At 37.2% G+C, this 18,095-nt stretch overlaps 1 protein-coding gene across 3 annotated transcripts in view; it reads right to left on the reverse strand.

The window, feature by feature from the left end:
* Window positions 1-14,440: 14,440 nt before the first annotated feature.
* wdr37 (WD repeat domain 37) overlaps window positions 14,441-18,095 on the reverse strand; it is a 61,108-nt gene continuing 57,453 nt past the window's right edge. For all 3 annotated transcript variants that reach the window (XM_049480341.1, XM_049480340.1, XM_049480342.1), the window contains one exon: window positions 14,441-18,095. This exon is cut by the window's right edge and continues 495 nt beyond it. The gene's annotated coding sequence lies outside the window, so the exon portion shown is untranslated.

An 18,095-nucleotide genomic window follows, 5' to 3' on the forward strand; every position in this document is an offset into this window, starting at 1 on the left:
GGGTTATTATGAAGTCAGTCTATAAGTGTTTTTTTATGAAATCCCTCAAAGAACCCTTCTGATTCAAGTGTAAGTTTTAATCTATTTATACAAAAATGTGTAAATACACATTTTAGCCAAACAAACATGAATATTTTGGGTATTAATACAACATTATCAAACATACCATTGCTAAACCAGTGCAGTTCTACAGATCTGTCAATCTCACCATCCTTCAACAGGATGATACAGTTGTTCACCACGAATCTTCACAAGTTCACCATCAGCCGCTCTGGCTCAGGTGTGAGGCCAGTCAGTCTGGGCTGGAGGTGAAACGAGCAGCGCCAGTTCCACTGTACCACTTTTCTGCTCACCTGCAGCTGTCACACCAGACTAAACGTACGCGAGTGTGTGTGTGCGTGCACAAGTGTGTGTGTGTGTGTGTGTGTGTTAACCTTCGCCAAAGTGAAAGGCAGTAGCCATCTTGTCATCACTGGCCCGTTTCCGGATGGTCGGCCCCTGTAGAGTTCTTGCACAATGTCCAATTAAAGGCCCTGTCAGAATGATGTCCCCCTCCCCACTTTCTTTCTCTCCCTCTCTCACAAGCTCTCTCTCTGTTGCGTTCTCTCTCTTTCTCTCTGCTTTCGTGCCAGCTAGCTCTCAACGAAGCACACAAGCTCTCTCCGTCTCTCTCTCTCTCTCTCTTTCTTTCTCTCTATAACGACTCAAAAAAAGAAAAAAAAAGGAGCAGGAGCGGGGTTTGACATTGCAAAGACAGGTTAATTCAAGCCCTTTTTGTGTGCAGCACAGGGAATATAAAGAGAGGAGTGGAGGTAATAGTGACAAGGTAACATAAATGGTGCCATTAAGGCACCCCGTGTCTCAGCAGAGCGCTCGGCGTGCGGGGCGGCTGGAAACTCGCTGCTTTAATACTTCTCTCCGTCGTCACTTCATAGGTGACACGTCGTTTTTCTGTTACCTTCCTTTGTGCCGCTGTACTGTATATTTACAAAGGGCACCCAGCAGGAGCAATGACCTGTGTGAAGAGGAAGAAAGAAGCCGTGTCCCGACTCGAATTTACAAAGAAAAGAGGGCCGGCGAGAAAATGGAGGGATTTGAGCCGTGCCCATTCTTAAGATGTTAAATAAGGTGGTGATTAGCTGGTTCACGCTTTAATTCGCAGTCCACCAACTGCGTCTCGCGAAGCTTCCATTGAACCTGATCAGATTTACAAAGTCAGACACTGTTCTGCTTAGTCATGGTGTTCCTTATTAGTGGGAACGGACCTCCATTCATTAGATTTTTCTCAGTCATTTTAAAACTTTAAAAGTCATCTTTATTTCTAAAGTACGGTGGCCCAGAAAAAAAGATGATAATGCAACTACATTAAGAAAAGGCAGCAAACAAAAAGAGATGGTTCAGTGGATAAATCCAAGGCTCTGTGATCAAGACAGTCAGGGTCTGGAAAGGGGCATTTTTGGCAATTTGTAGCTTAAAATCGAAGACACAAATGAAGACACAAAAAAAACATGGTACACATGTTACACATGGTACACATGTGAGATTCTGTGGCTCAGTGGTAGAAGCTTTGCCTCATGACTAAGAGGTCATGAGTTCAAGTCCTGGTCAGGATCTTTCCAGCATGTCAACCCATCTAGATTTTGAAGGTTTCTAAATTTGAGTCAAATAAATGCAAACTATTGAAAAAACTATGGCTCAGTGGTAAGAATTGGTGGTGTATGGTCTGGAGGTTCTGGGTTCTAGTCCTGGGACTTAAGGTGTTTTTTTAAACACATATTCACTGCAAGCTTAATGTCCAAGACATAGATGGTTAAAGAACTTGGTCCAGTGGCTTAGTGGTAGATGCCATGTCTCTTGATCAAGTGGTTGTTGGTTCAAATCAGATTTTGTTGTTTTAAAACATGATTAGAACCAAACTTCAAATGTTAAAAATATGTGCTGTTGAGCACAAGCTCCTTTGGTTCAGTGGATATATCTCAGGCTCTGTGATCAAGACAGTCAGGGTTCAAGTCTGAAAAGTGGCATTTTTGGCATATGATAATTGTAGAGCTTTTTAAGATATAAAGATATAAAGATAAACACACTGTATCTGAAAAAGAGAATTTGTGGCTCAGTGGTGGATGCTTTGCCTGATGCTTTGATTAAGAGGTTATGAGTTCAAGTCCTGCTCAGGATCTTTCCAACATTAACCATACAGCTTTTAAATGTTTCCAAATTTTGAGACAAACAAATTGAAAATGCTGTAAAAACAGACATCCTTCCAGTAAATCCTGTGGTTTAGTGGTTCTAATTGGTGGAATGTGAGCTGGATGTTCTGGGTTCAAGACCTGGGGCTTAAAGTGTTTTTTAAACATGTCCTCACTGCAAGCTTAATGTCCAAGAAATGCATGTTCAAAGACATGTTGGGAAGGCCTGTTGTGTCCAGTGGCTCAGTGGTAGATGCCATGCCTCTTGATCAAGAGTTTGTGGGTTCAAATCAGGTTTAATTGTTCTTAAAATTATTAAAGCCAAACTTCAAATGTCAAAAATTTGAGCCACTGCTCACAAGATCCTATGGTTAAGTGGATAAATCCCAGGCTCTGAGTTCAAGTCTGGAAAAGAGAATTTTGGGCATTAGCTTAAAAAGCTAAGATACAAATGTTTATACAAACTTTAGTGGGCATGTGAGGTTCTGTGGCTCAGTGGTAGAAGCTTTGCTTTATGAGTAAGAGGTTGTGAGTTCAAGCCCTGGTCAGGATCTTTCTAACATAGCAAACCGTATAGCTTATGAATGTTTCTAAATTTAAGTCAAACAAATGAAAAGCACTGTAAAAAACACCTTGTCATTCAAAAGTTGCAATGGCTCAATGGTATAAGCTGGTAGGTTATGGTCTGGAGGTTATGGGTCCAAGTCCTGGGGCTCAAATTACTTATTTAAACATGTAATCACAACCAAGCTTAATGTCTAAGACATATATGTTAAAATACCTGTTAAGAAAGCATGGTGAGTTGTGTGGCTCACTGGTAGATGCCATGCCTCTTAATCAAGAGGTTGTGGGTTCAAGTCATGTTTAATTGTTCCTCAATATCATTAAAACCTTTAGACTTTAAATGTTAAAAAAAAAAAAACTTCTGTTCAGCAGATCTAATGGGTCAGTGGTTTAAACCAAGAGCCTACAATCACGACAGTCTGGGTTCAAGTCTAGAAAAAGGCGATTTTTGCCATGTATAAATTGCAGAGCTTAAAATCTAAGATATAACTTTTAAAAATACTGCAGTCTTCCCGGATCCTGTGGCTCAGTGGTAAAAGCTTTGTCTTGTGAGTAAAAGGTTGTTGGTTCAAATCAGGGCCTTTGCAGGATGAGTTGAGTGTGTTAATTGTTCAGGATCCTATGGGTCAATGATTTAAAACAAATGTTTATTACCAAGAAAGTCGGGGTTCTTGTGGTTCAATGGTAAACCCAAATCAAAAACATACATCTCTAAAAAGCACATCTTTTCATGAAATGCTGTAGCTCAATTGATTGAACCATGAGTGTGTTTGTGTTTTCCAGACAGTCAGGGTTCAAGTCTCAGAAGGATGGTCTTTTGCCATGTGTTGATTTCAAAGCTAAATAATAGATATATAATTCGTCAACAAATTCCAGACTAAGCTGTGGGGTCCTGTAGCTCAGTGGTAGTTGCTTTGCCTCCCAGTTAAGAGGTTGTTGGTTCGTGTACCAATAAAAATCTAAACTACAGGTAATTTTTATTAAAGTTTGAGTCAACCCAAACCAAAAATGTCAAAGATAGGGAGTGAGCTTGTCTGCTGGGTTGGCTTAGTTGGAAAAGTGTTTGCATAGTGTCCAGAAGGTTGGTGGTTCAAGTCTTGAGAAGGACATTTTGGCGTCTATTCAATGGAAAGCTTAAAATGGAGATATAAATGTGCCAAAAAAATAACTTCATGGGAGAGATATCCTGTGGCTCATTGGTAAACACTATGATCCTTACATGAAGAGGTAGTTGGTTCACGTACAAGTCAGTAAAGCCACAGTATATGGGTTAGTGTTGTTTCAATGTTTCTTAAATATTAGCTCAGCAGTTTAAACCCTGTATTTGAGACTCAGACAGTCAGGGTTCAAGGCTAAGAAAGCCCATTTTGGCTTGTCTTTATTGCAAGGTATAAAATCTGAGATATAAATGTTCCAAAAACACAGAAAACCACTGTGGGCTATGGTGGCTCAGTGGTAGATGCTGTGCTTTGTGTTCATGACACTTCAGGTTCAAATACCAATCAGTGTCTACGCCAGATTTCAGAAGATGTATTTTAAAAGTGTATGAGTTATGAGATATCAGTTAAACCAAACAAAAGTAGGTAAAAAAACCCCACCTCATATCCCAAGAGATTCTGTGGCTCAGTGGTTTAAACCTCAAGGGCTGTGATCAAGACAAACTGGGTTCAAGTCTTGAGGGACAAATTTTAAGCAAGTGTTTGTTGTAAGGCTTCAAATCATAGATTTAAACATCAAAAGCAAGAACAAGAACCTGTGTGGCTCAATGGGTTTGATGATACAAGCTATATATGCCTTGTGACTAAGAAGCTTGCAATTCAAGACTGCTTAATACCTTTGCATAATTTATTTCTTTCAAAATACAAGTAAACCCAAACTAAAAAGGCTGAAACAAAAATGCTGCTCAAGCTCAGGAGGTTAAACCAGGGGTCTTTGGGCAAGAGGTTCTGGGTTCAATGCTGGAAAGAGGCTTTTTGTCATTTAATCACTGTAAAGTTTAAAATTTGAGATACAAATGTTTAAAAAATACACAGCTTCCTTGTGGGAACCTGTGGCTCACTGGTAGATGCTCTGCCTCACAATTAAGAGGTCACTGGTTCAAGACCAGTCAGGATCTCCACACCTTGTGTGGACATGCATGCATGTAAACGGCAGATAAAGCTAGCTACAGTTCCCAAACCGGGGGTCACATGTGACGGGCGGACAAGGCCGGACCCAAACCCACAAAGGGGGAGAGGAACTACCTGGCTCTCTCCCCCTGGGACTTCCAGAGAGATAACCAGCAGCAGTTATGGAGCCCAGAGCAAATTTTTTTGAAGGACTAACCCTGGAAGGGAACTGCCGCATTATACCTCTACTCAGCAGAAAAAGAAAAATACTATCTCTCCCTTCCCAGCCCCCTTGTTTTATCTTATTTATTTATTTATTTATTTATTTATTTATTTATTTATTTTTTCCCCCTTTCTATCTTGCCCTGTCCTCCTTCAAAGACCCATCCTTGTCCTCATTCACAGCCAACCTTATATCTGTAGCCCATCCAACCATCTCAGCTTCAATACTGCCAAGCTTTCACCACACAGGACTTGAACCAACAACCTCTTATTCATAAGGCAAAGCCCTTTACCACTGTACCACCAGGACTCACACTTTGCAATGCTTTTTTAGGGGGTTTATCATGAACATTGGCACAAGCCATGTGTCCTGATCAAGATTTAGTCCTCCCTTTCTCAAAGTCTTATTCTGGATTACTCTGCATTTATATCATAAGATCCTACTTTTTAAATGAAAAGGAACAAAGAATCAGAAAATGGATGGTTCGGCATTAATTCTTTGTTTTTTAACAAATAGCGCAGTTCCTGCTAATGGTTAGTGCTTATTTTAACTTAATACAGAACAATCTTATCATTCGATCCATAGTAAAAATGTAGTATTCTGCTAGTGTGACGAGCACATGAACACAGAATAAGACAGCACTGAGAAAGGGAGGACTAAATCTTGATTAGGACACATCCTGACTTGTGTCAATGATCATAATAAACCCCCTAAAAAAAGCAATGCAGAATGTGGGTCCTGATGGTACAGTGGTAAAGGGCTTTGTCTCATGAATAAGAGGTTGTGGGTTCAAGTCCTGTGTGGTGAAAGCTTGGCAGTGGTAAAGCTGAGATGGTTGGATGGGCTACAGAGACAAGGTTGGCTGTGGGTGAGGAGAAGGATGAAGAGAGAGAGAGAGAGAGAGGAAAAAAATAATTCTGTGGGTTAAACCCCTGAGCTACATTGGTTCTCTGGAGATGTGGCTTCTTTTGGACTTAAGAGGTTTGAGATCCAGAGGAGTACTTAAATAGAAAAACAGCCCATGATTTTAAGTTCAGTTTTTTTGGGGACTTGAACATTGACTGTTAAGACCACATATACCATGGTTTAAACCACTGAGCTACAGCACCACTGAAGCTTCCAGGTGGTCTTTTATCAATATGTGATGGGTTTGGCACGATTAGAATTTAAGATTTTATGATTAACAGTATTGATGATGATTACACTGGTCTTGAACGAACAACCTCTTTTTTGCAAGGCACAGAACCTACCAGTGAGCCACCAAGAACCAACTTGCTTCGGAATGTGTGTTTTTTACCATTTATATCTCAGGTTACATTTACAATGAATAAATGGCAAAAACAGCCATCCTGGGAATTGAACCATGATCATCCAGACCAGTGTTTCAGAGTTCAGACCATTGAGCCACAGCACCTTCTGTATGAGAGGCCCTTTATTCATTTAACCATTTTAGTTTCAGCTAAGCTTCAAATTTCACAAAGTTTAAAAATCTTCGTAAAATAGATTGTGAAGATCCTGAGTCTCAAACCGACAACCACTTAATCATGAGGCACGACTTCTACCACTAAGCCACATATCACCCATGTATTCAGGGAGCTGTTTTATATCTCTATCTATTTTTGGCTTTACAAAGAACATATTCAAAAATTTAGCTTTCATTGGACTTGACCCCCGACCTCGCCGCTCACAGACCCACGGTTTAAACCGCTGAGCCACTGCTCTTCCCTCACAGCGTGCCTATTTATCAGTTTGGGTTTATTTAATTTGTTTTAAGTTTAAAAACATTGGTGACCAGCCTTGAACCAATTACCTTCACACCACAAGGCAAAGCACCTACCACTACCACTACCACCTACAACAGCCTTCCCTCTACATGGGAGGGGTTTGTTTAAGTATTTGCTGGAATTTAGGCTTTCCAGAGACTATATTCCAAAAAAGACTCTTGGAACTCAAACCATGAATGTCAAGATCACAGATCTTGACAGATCACCATGGTTTGGACCACTGAACCACAGCACCTCAGGAACGTCTATCCCCTTTTTCATCTTACATTTTTGGTGTGATCTTACTCAAATTTCACAAAGATTTAAGCCTACAGGATGTAAAGATCCTAACCAACAATCATTTAGTTACAACTTCTACCATTGAGCCACAAGAGATCGCCACTTTTGGTCAGGTGTTTTTCAAATAGTTATATCCTAATTTTTTGGGCTTTACAACAGAAATATGCCTAAAGACAGCTTTATTGGGACTTGAAACCTTAACCTCCAGATCACAGATCCATGGTTTAAATCACTGCACCACTGCTCTTGCCGTTCCAGATTGCCTTCCTATCCAAATTGTACCTTTGTGGTTTGGGTTTACTTAACTTTTTTTAAAGTTTAAACCCTTGGGGGCCAGCCTTGAACCAATGACCTTCTCACCATGAAGCAGAGCACCTACCACAGAGCCACAGCAGCCTTCTCCTTACGTGGGAGGTTTTTGCAAAAGTATATCTTAGATTTTAGGCTTTACAATGACAACATTTCAAAATGAACTTAGCTGGGACTTGAACCATGAGTGTTTAGACCACTGAGCCAAAGAACCTCTTGAAGCATTTGCCCTTATTTTGATTTACCTTTTTGGTTTGAGCTTACTCAAATTTTAAGACTTTTGCACCACAGGATGTGAAAATCCTGTTCAGTCTCAAACCAACAACCTCTTGGTCTTAAGGCATGACTTCTACCATTGAGCCACATGTCTCCGCTGTGTTAGGCCAGCTATTTTTCGAGGTTATATCGCACATTTTTGGCTTTACAATGAACATATTCCAAAATTGAGCTTTAATGGTACTTGAACCTTGACCATACAGCTTACAGACGCACGGTTTAAACCACTACACCTTTGCCACAGCCCACCTTTAATCAAACTTTTACCTTTGTGGTTTGGGTTTACTTACATTTTTAGAAAGTTTAAAAGCCTTGGTGATACAAAGTGTGGAATTTTTGACCAGCCTTGAACCAATGACCTTCTTATCTGGAGGCAGGACACCTACCATTGAGCCACAATGCCCTACAAAAGGCATGAGTAGGCTTTATTGCACAAGTATATTCTAGATTTAGGCTTTCCAAAGACTACATGCCAAAAATGCCTCTTGGGACTTGAACCATGAATGTCAAGAGCACAGAACCACGGTTTAGACCACTGCGCCACAGAACCTCTTGAAGGGCTTGCCAATTTTTCAATTAACCTTTTAGATTTGGTTTCACTCATATTTCATAAAGTTTAAAACCTTGATATTACAGGATGTAAAGATCCTGATTAGTCTCGAACCAAGAACCACTTCATCATGAGGCGCAACGTCTACTATTGAGCCACAAGCCACCTACAATTTAGCTCATGTATTTTTTGAATAGATATATCCCAAATATTTGGCTTTACAATGAATATACACCAAAACTTAGCTCTCTTGGGACTTGAACCCTGAATATCCAGATCACAGAGCCATGCTTTAGACCACTGAGCCACTGAAACTCTTTGGCGATTCCTCTTTAATCAACATTTCACCGTTGTGGTTTGGTTTAATGTTTAAACACTTTAGTTGTACATGACATGAAGATGAAAATCATGACAACGTCTTGAACCAATGACCTCTTGATTGTGGGGCTTAGCGTCTACCAGAAAACCACAAGATCCCAGCTGCTTTAGTTCTATGATTTTCAAAGACTTATATCACAGATTTTAAGATTTACAATGCAGAAAATGGTTCTTCTGGGACTTGAACCTTGTCCATCTGGATTACAGAACCAGGGTTTAGACCACTGAGCCACACCACCTCTGTAGAAGTTTTTGTCAACATTTGAACTTTCTGGTTTGAGTTTATTCATTCATATTTAAACATACTTCAATCTCACATGGTTTGGAGATTATGGTCAGTCTTGAACCAACAACCTCGTGATCATTATTGAGGACAATGAGCCATAGGTTATCACAGTTTATAGCCACCTGTTTATATCCCAGACTTTAGGTTTTACAAGGGATACATGGAAAAACTGTCTCTTTTAGGATTTGAACCATGATAGTCTAGATCACAGAGCAATGGTTTAAACCACTAAGCAACAGCTACCGTCTAACAGCACTCCTTTTGTCAACATCTGGCCTTTTTTTCATCCATTTTTGGAAGGATTTAACCCTGAAAGCAAACTGCTGTATGTTTGTTACATTTTACCACATACATTTCAGCAATAAAAACACTCCATTAAAGAGTCACTAAACTCTAAAGCATATTTTTTAATAATTAATAGCTAAAATGTGTTCCTTCAAAGTTTTTTTTTTAATAAACATTTCCTATCCTTTAAAAAAGACTTTCATTGTGGTAATTTCTGCCTCTGCAGCGCCCTCTCAAGGTTTAACTGCGCTATAGGCGTGGATGATGTTTCCGTGTACTTTGGTGAGCAGTCACATTACCATATGCCAATCAAACGATCGACAATGCGGCCCCCTCTTCTGACATCCAACCAACTGCATCTCACCACTATAAGAGGCACACTGTTTAGCCCAATCAGCTCTCTCTCCTGCCCCACCTCTAAACCCATACATCACCCAGTGCCCCACCCATTTTTGTTTAGTCTTTTTTAAATTTGAGCTGAGGGTGGAGTCAGATAAAACTAGGGGGGCTAGTTATCCTTTAAAGCTCTCCATTATACTCAGTAACTCAAATTATGCACATTTTAAATTATTCTTCTTTAAAAAAAAAACACTAAAACTAAAATTAGCCTGAGATATTATAATACAGTAAAACAGGGTCTATTCTGCCAGGCCTAAACCACACCCCCAGTACAAATAAATTTAACATAAAATAAAATACATTAAACATATAGGAAAATAACAGCAACAACAACATAAAAGACTGTTATAATGAATCTTCATGATTGATTAACAGAATGTTGTGATTGCAGTTAATGCAAATATGCTTTTAAAACAGCACACTTGGTGACATCACTAAGATGAATATAATTTAAGTTTGCCAATCTGAATGATTCTTATAGAGAAAAAAGTCAGATTCATCATGATTTATCACAGAATTCTGTTGTCTTTAATCAGATTAATTTTTTAGATGGGCTGTTTAAGTGTTTTCCAGGCAAAAAAAAACTCTCACTGCTCCGATAAACGGTTACACAAAAGCGTGTTTTGTTTCTGCAGTGTTTAATGAATAGTTTATTTAAAGGTTTATGTGGTAGTTATTCATGTTTATTATTATTAATATTATTAATCATGATTTCATGTATTTTTTTTTGTGTTATGTCAGAGCTCTTCATGCTATGCAGCAACATAGGCTTTATAGACTTTACCAAGCAGAGATCTGGGTAACATAAGCTTAGTGTCATATAGCAGTCATCTTCATTTGTACCATTTTATTTTGTGTTTATTTTGTGTTTGTGGTTTATCTACTTTGATTAGGATCCCCTGTAAACAGCACAGCTCTGATCTGCTGAGATGATGTTTAAACATGTGTTACAGTTTGTATTTCCTCAGTTATATTGTGTTTTTGTGTGTGTATTTCTCTTCTTGCTTTAGGACCTGTGTTCTGTGTTTGATTTGAATCGTTAGCAGGTGTGAGAGCAGCACCCTTTCACATCCATATCAGCTCTAAGAGCGACACCTAGTGGTGATACAGATCCTGCATTTCTGCCCCTCTCTCTCTCAGAATCTTATGAGTAATCCTGACAAGCGCATGAATCACTGTTTCTGGCCCCGTCGGTGTTTCCACAATTCGTGATGAACTGTAGACGTTTCATAGGCTGGCACAGAGCCAAGCTGTAGTAGTGTAGAGAGGAAAGTCCTCCTTCAGAGTCGAGTCTTCCCTGTGTTTAATCTCTGGACATGTGGTGTTGCTATTGGAACAAAACCTATTTTTAAAATGATAAATTTTTAAGATTTGTATTTATTTTGAGAGTAAAATCTTTATTGACACAATTTATTCATTTATAGAATAGTACAATAATACAAACTCTAATTTAGGTTATGTCCCAAATACAGTATGCACTACACACTAATACAGTATATGGTAATGCTGAATGATTTGGCCACAATTTATAACATGAAATAATTCTTCATTTCAGTCAATGTAACATATATATGCATGACAGGGATTCGAACCAGTGATCTCTCGAACAGAGTAGCAGCGCTTTAGACTGTTGGACCACTCTGCGCCCAAAACTCCTGTTTAATTGGATGATACTTAATATTATTAATGCATTTAGTCTGTATTTCAACATTGCGATAAATATACACATAAATCCAATATTAATTTGAAAAAAGTACAAACGTCACTGTGGTGGTGTCTGTGATATATGTCCTCAATTAATAAACCTGGGCAATATGTTAAAATTATTAAATCACAGTATTTATATTTTAAGGCATTTTCCCGCCACACGGTACTTATCGTAATGTTGACACGCACACAAAATGTATTAATAATATTCAGTTAGGTTTTTGCAGCATATCATCAATTAAACAGGATTTTTGGGCACCAAGTGGTCCGGCAGTCTAAAGTGCAGCCACTTTGTTTGGGAGATCGCTGGTTTGAATCCCAGTCATACAACTTAACATCAGCTGCCTGAGCCCTGAGAGAGCACAACTGGCCTTGCTCTGTCTGGATGGGTAGATTGCGCTCTTTCTTTCCCTTCATCACTAGAAAAGGTGATGTCGATCAGCACGAGGCTGCGTCTGTGAGCTGCACTTTCCTCCGAGCGTTAGCGCTGTGATGCTACTCGGCAATGCTGCATCATCAGCAGTTTGAAAAGGCGGAGTCTGACTTCACATGTATCGGAGGAGGCATGTGCATGTCTTCAGAAGCAGTTGAGTGGGTGGGACAAATAAGGGAGGATAAAAATTGAGAGAAAATAAGAAATAAATCTTAAAAAAAATGGATTTTTGATTTCTTCTTTATACTGTTGATATTATAAGAATATTTATCACAATGCAATAAAATATCATCATATTGCCCAGCTCTACTTTTAGGTATATACTATATATATATATATATATATATATATATATATATTTTTTTTTTTTTTTTTTTTTTGTGCTAACAGGACTTGAGGAAGTGTATTATGCTAAAATTGGCATTTTTCTACTATTGTTCCAGACATGAGTAGCTCCTCTCTTTTTGCTTCACATTGCATTGTGGGATAGTAGTGTCCCTAGTAACCACACTAACTCACAAACTGACTAGTTCTCAGTATGTATGATGGATATTTGAGTATACTTAACTTTCAACTAGACACATTATTAAATTATATTAAATTACATTATATGATAAAATTATTTAATTATTAAAATAAAAAATATAATTTATATAAAGGTTTTGTCCCAATAGCAACAGTACAACACATTTACAGCACATTTACCACATGACTATGAGCTTATGAACATATCGAATATCTGATATCTGATCCTGTGCAAACTTTCTAGCAGTCATATTAAACACTTAAAGGGTAAAAGTAATACTACACAAGTTTCTACCATGGAGCCCAATGTACTGGTCATATTAAGCCCCGCCTACATTGGAGCACTGAGGACACGCCCAGCTCCAGCATGAACTTTAGTTGAACTTTTGCTCACGCTGGTTCTATCTACAATACTTACAGTTCATACAGTGATGTTATACATTAGCTTTATCTCAGTTTCTGTGACTTTCAGCCTGAATTTAACCATTCACTAACAGCATTACAACCACCAAATATATTTCACTAATAAATCACAACATCTACTGTCTCTACTGGGAGTTATTTTGGATATTTTATCCGTTTTTAAACGTTCCCTATTTTGATATTGTGTCTAATTGGTCGATCGTCGTTCATCTCTCCATTCTCTTTATTTCTATATGAGTTACGTTAATGAGATTTATAACAGATGAATTTATTGAGAAAGTAAGTAGTAGGCATGGCTGAATGGCAATATTGTAATATTGACTGTACATTTTGTAAACTTTGTAAAAATGAAGAGAAAATTAAAAAACAGAATTACGAGATGTCTAAATAAGATGTAAATTTAATCTGCGATTATATGCTGCTAAGGTCTGTAAATTGCACTTCAGTTGTACCTTAAAAGTGAATGTTTATGTGAATAAAAACAATATAAAAAACAATCACTTCTTTGAGTGTCTTCTTTCGAACTTCCGCAAATCTTAATGATTTTAATTCCCTTAAATCAAAAAACAAAAAGATATCAAAGTCATGCCCAAAATCCCAGTCATGGAATAGAAGCATTTTTCTTGATTATTATTACTTTAGGAGGCTTGGCTTGGGAATGCTCACACCTGTATAAGTTGCGAGGTGCTATCTTGTGAGTGGGGTTGAACACTGGTCAGTGTGCTCATTTACACAGCTTTTCACAATTTCTCTATTTTCACAACTGTATAAAATAAATACTAATTAATTAATAAAAATATTGCACATTGTAACATCATAGCACACATATGAACAGAGCACAATATGACTTAAAATTAATGAGTCATTCGAAAAACTACATGATGATATTGCAATATTTTTTAAAGGATATTCAAGTCTATATTGTTTTAATTTTGCTATTTACCATACATAATTTATTTAATTAATAGTTTGTTTGTAGTTTACATGCATGCACTAAAGTATAGAGTTTTAGTTTTGTGGTAGGTTTTTGTTTTTTATTTGAACAGGGTCTTTTTATGTTACTCTTTAGGAAATAGACAAAAAATGGTAGAATCGTTTTTTTGTTTCTACTATTATTATGTTTTATGTATTTTTTTCTACTGAATATATTTGGTCTACTGAACTGTTATAAAATTACTAAACTAAATACAATTTTAATATTTATTTTGTTGCAGTAGTATATCATTCTTTAAAAAAAAAGAAGAATACCGTTATTGCAAAAATAACACCATTTTTCTTTGGCCATGTTAACACAAATCATTTTGGTTGCCAAATATTCTGTGCATATCAATTCTTGCATAATAATGATCACCACCAACACTTATCACCCAAATGACTGTTTTTGTTTCTACTATTATTATGTTTTATGTTTTTTTTCTACTGAATATATTTGGTCTACTGAACTGTTATACTAAATAAAACTTTAATATTCAGTTTGTTACATTATATTCTTTAAAAAATTGCAATCGCCAAGAATATCGTTATCGCAAAAATACTACAATATTTTTTCATTGCCATATTGCCCACCCCTAGTTCAAACACTGAAAGTATTTTTTTTAAATACCATGTTAACACAAATCATTTTTTGGTTGCCAAATATTAAATGCATCCCACTTCTTGTAGAATAATGATCGCCATCAACACATACCACCCAAATGACACAGAAAAGTCACAGAAGCACTCGCGTTCTGACAAAGACATTTATTTACATTGTCTAGTCACGGCACACAGGCCTCATTCAAAAGTTACCCACCATCATTACAGCTTCTTCTGAAGAGGACACAACAGCCATACAGAACTCCACCACTAGCACGGTGGATTCATACTGATTACAGCAACTATTCACTGACTGTTTATGGGATCTTTTCATGTTTCACATTTTTTCTTTATGAATTGAATTATGAGTTCAGCTGCTGGAAATCGATGGAGCTGAATGACAGCAGGAGGACTTGAAGACCGAAGACAGCTGCAGCATCTGCTCGTGTGCAGCAGACGCAAGAATGTGCTTTAAGAGCAGATTAGTACACAGACATACTGGAATATTATTATCATCTCCTTGTTTCTTCCTTGTTCTAGTGTCCATTTGATCAGCTCATATGTGATCATATCTGAGCACTTTGTAGTTCTATAATTCTATAACTACAGACTGTAGTTCTGTATCTGTTTCTCTGCATACTTTTCTATTATTATTATCATCCTCCTTTTAGCACTGATTAGCATGGTAGTGGTGTATGAGGTGTTAGTGTGTGTTGTAGTGCTGGTACAATGAGTGGATCAGATACAGCAGCAGTGCTGCTGGAGTTTTTAAACAACTCACTGCTGTCACTGCTAGACTGAGAATAGACCAACAACTATCCTGTGCTTACTGATAAAGGACTAGAAAAAAAGACCATCACTGTAAACTGTGCAAAAAGCTAATTCTAGAGTTTCTGTCTCTGACTTTACTAGGGCTGCAACTAATGATTATTTTGGTAGTCGACTAATCTGATTATAATTTTTTCAATTGGTTGATTAGTCCATGATTATTTCATATTTTTCATTATTACAGAACAACAGAAAAACAGCAAAACAGGAAATTTAAAAGGCATTTAAATGTCCGGATGTTGTTTAAACATAGAAAATACTGATATATTTAGTTGGTAAATATGTAATCTGTTGTAGTATGAGTTTAGGCACTTTTGGAGAGACAAACCAAGTTAAGTGTAAACTGTGTGAGTCTTTCATTGTATTTCAGTCCCTAGCACTTTATAATGCTGGACTGTTACAAAATAGTGATTATTTGACAATTAAATTTGGGTACTACTTTAAAATAAGGCTCCTTTATAAAGGGTTTATAACAGTTTACAAAGAAGTTTATTAAATGGTTATAAATTAAGTTGTAAATACTTTAAAAACATTAATAAGCACTTACAACACATAAATAGAAAGAACAACAGTGACAATGACTTTTTTTTAAACATATCTAATTAAAAAACAGACCGTTTAAAAGTCAGTTTAGAAATTTAATATGTAATTAAAGTTAAATAAATAAGGATATAAACAGAAATGTAATGGCTGACTGATGGAAAAGACAAAGTAAGATAAGTATCTAGTAAGATCTGAGGTTTAACAGTATAAACGAATATGGAATCACTATTTGGTACATGACAGGCCACTGATGCCCTTCCTGTTTGTGTTGTAACTACTTAATAATAGTTTATACCCTAATTAATAACCAGTAATAAACTTCTTTACAAACAATTTATAAACTCTTTATAAAGGAGTCTTATTTTAAAGTGGTACTGAAATCTGTAGTCGACAAATTTAAATAATCCACATTTTCGATTATATTGACTAATTATTGCAGCCCTAGACTTTAGTTTATCTACAAGGTGAAGCAGCTGTACAGTGTTTAAAAACTCCAGCAGCACTGCTGTGTCTGATCTACTTATACAACCAGCACAACTAACAAACACTAACACGACATTAACCACCACCATGCTAATCAGTGCTAATCACTGCAGTGCTGAGAATAATAACAATAACTGCTTTTAAGAACCATTAAAGAACAGGCTGAAATAAGAATAATAATAAAGTAAGCAGAGAAACAGATACAGAACTACAGTCTGGAATTATAAAACTATTGTAGTGGATCTGATAAAACGGACAATTGACAGTAAAAGCAAGGGGGTGGTCATAATATTTAGATATGACTATGTACAGTAATATTCAGTATGTTTTAATATCTTAATGCTTAAATTATTGATTTATTTCTGGAATGTCTACTGCAGATGAATCCTATTTATTCACTGATCTGACCATTACACGAATTGAATTGTCCTCTACAAGACTTTGCAAATGAAAGTAAACCCCACACATCCATGACTTTTGACGGTTTAGGAATCCTTAGGGCTATAAACATGGTCAACTCTATTCACAAACTCCATCAACACGTTCACATTTTATATTTTTCACCGAGGAAAACCAGATTACACAGCGATCACAACAGCACTTATTTTAAATCAACAGATTTTCTGACAGACAGCAAGATTGGTCATGCAGATGGATTGAAGCAATACTGTTCTCCAGCAGAAAGAAAGAGCGCGTCTTTTACTGCTCACGACTGCCATCCGTCCTTCTTTACAAAGACTGTTTGAAGTTCTATATTCGTCATCAGACATTAGAAAGCAAAGCAGAACTCTATATAATGTATCTTGTGCACAAGAAATTAAAAAAAAAAGAAATATCTGTTCATAGAACACACTGAAAATTGCACAAAATCAAAAACTAGGCAACCAGAAACTGAACGAAAACAGCTTAGGTCAGCTTTGGAGGAAACCCAAAGCGTGAAGACCTTTGATAACTTTCTTTAAACCATCTTTAAGGAGAACTCTGGTGTAAAATGGACTTTTGGTGTAGCAAAACTGAAACATGATAAAAAGTTCTTATCTTTGATGAATAGCACACCTCCGTTCTCCCACAGCGTTCTGAGATCCAGACATTTTAACAGTTTGTCCAAAAACACCTTTCAGACTGGGTGACACGGGGCATAATTTGCCCCAAAAATGTCATTTTTTCCACCGTTATCCAGCTCAAAGTAGCTCCACACCTCCTTGCTAAAATCTGGAGAGCCCTGACATTTAAAACGAGGCATTAATAACTTAAAAAAGAGCAGAAGAAGCTTATTAAAAAACACTGTTTACATCCTATAATGTGAGCTTCAGCTCTGAGCGCCGCCATCACTGAACTGAAAATAACATAGACATATATATACATAGACTCTGCATAGCGAAGCAGCTGGCACCAGGAGGCAGGCTATGCAGAGTTTTTCAATAAGCTTCTTGTGCAGTTTTATTATAGAAGTTATTAATGCCTCGTTTTAAATGTCAGGTCTTCCAGATTCTAGCAAGAAGGTGTGGAGCTACTTTGAGCTGGATAACGGTGGAAAAAGCGATTTGTCAGGGCAGATTATGCCCCGTGTCACCCAGTCTGAAGGATGTTTGGACAACCTGTTAAAATTTCTGGATCTCAGAAAGCTGTGGGAGAACAGTGGTGTGCTATTCATCAAATGTAAGTACTTTTTAATCATGTTTTTTTTTTTTTTTTAAATACACCAAAAGTCCATTTAACACCACAGTTCTTCTTTAAACCATGAGGAACAAAAACAAAGCAGAACGTCCAAAACTCCAAGACTGGTGAAGCGCGATTAATAATAAATGACCTCTCGATTGAAAGACAGCATTTAAGCCAGATATGTGCGATATGACAGAAAATCACCATATTGAAACTCTACCATTAAAATAATCATCATCATCATGATCATCATCAACATCATACTGAAGGCCAAGGTCAGAAGCTCGAA

This window comes from Astyanax mexicanus, chromosome 6 (genome assembly GCF_023375975.1).
Source record: "Astyanax mexicanus isolate ESR-SI-001 chromosome 6, AstMex3_surface, whole genome shotgun sequence".
Taxonomy (NCBI): domain Eukaryota; kingdom Metazoa; phylum Chordata; class Actinopteri; order Characiformes; family Acestrorhamphidae; genus Astyanax; species Astyanax mexicanus.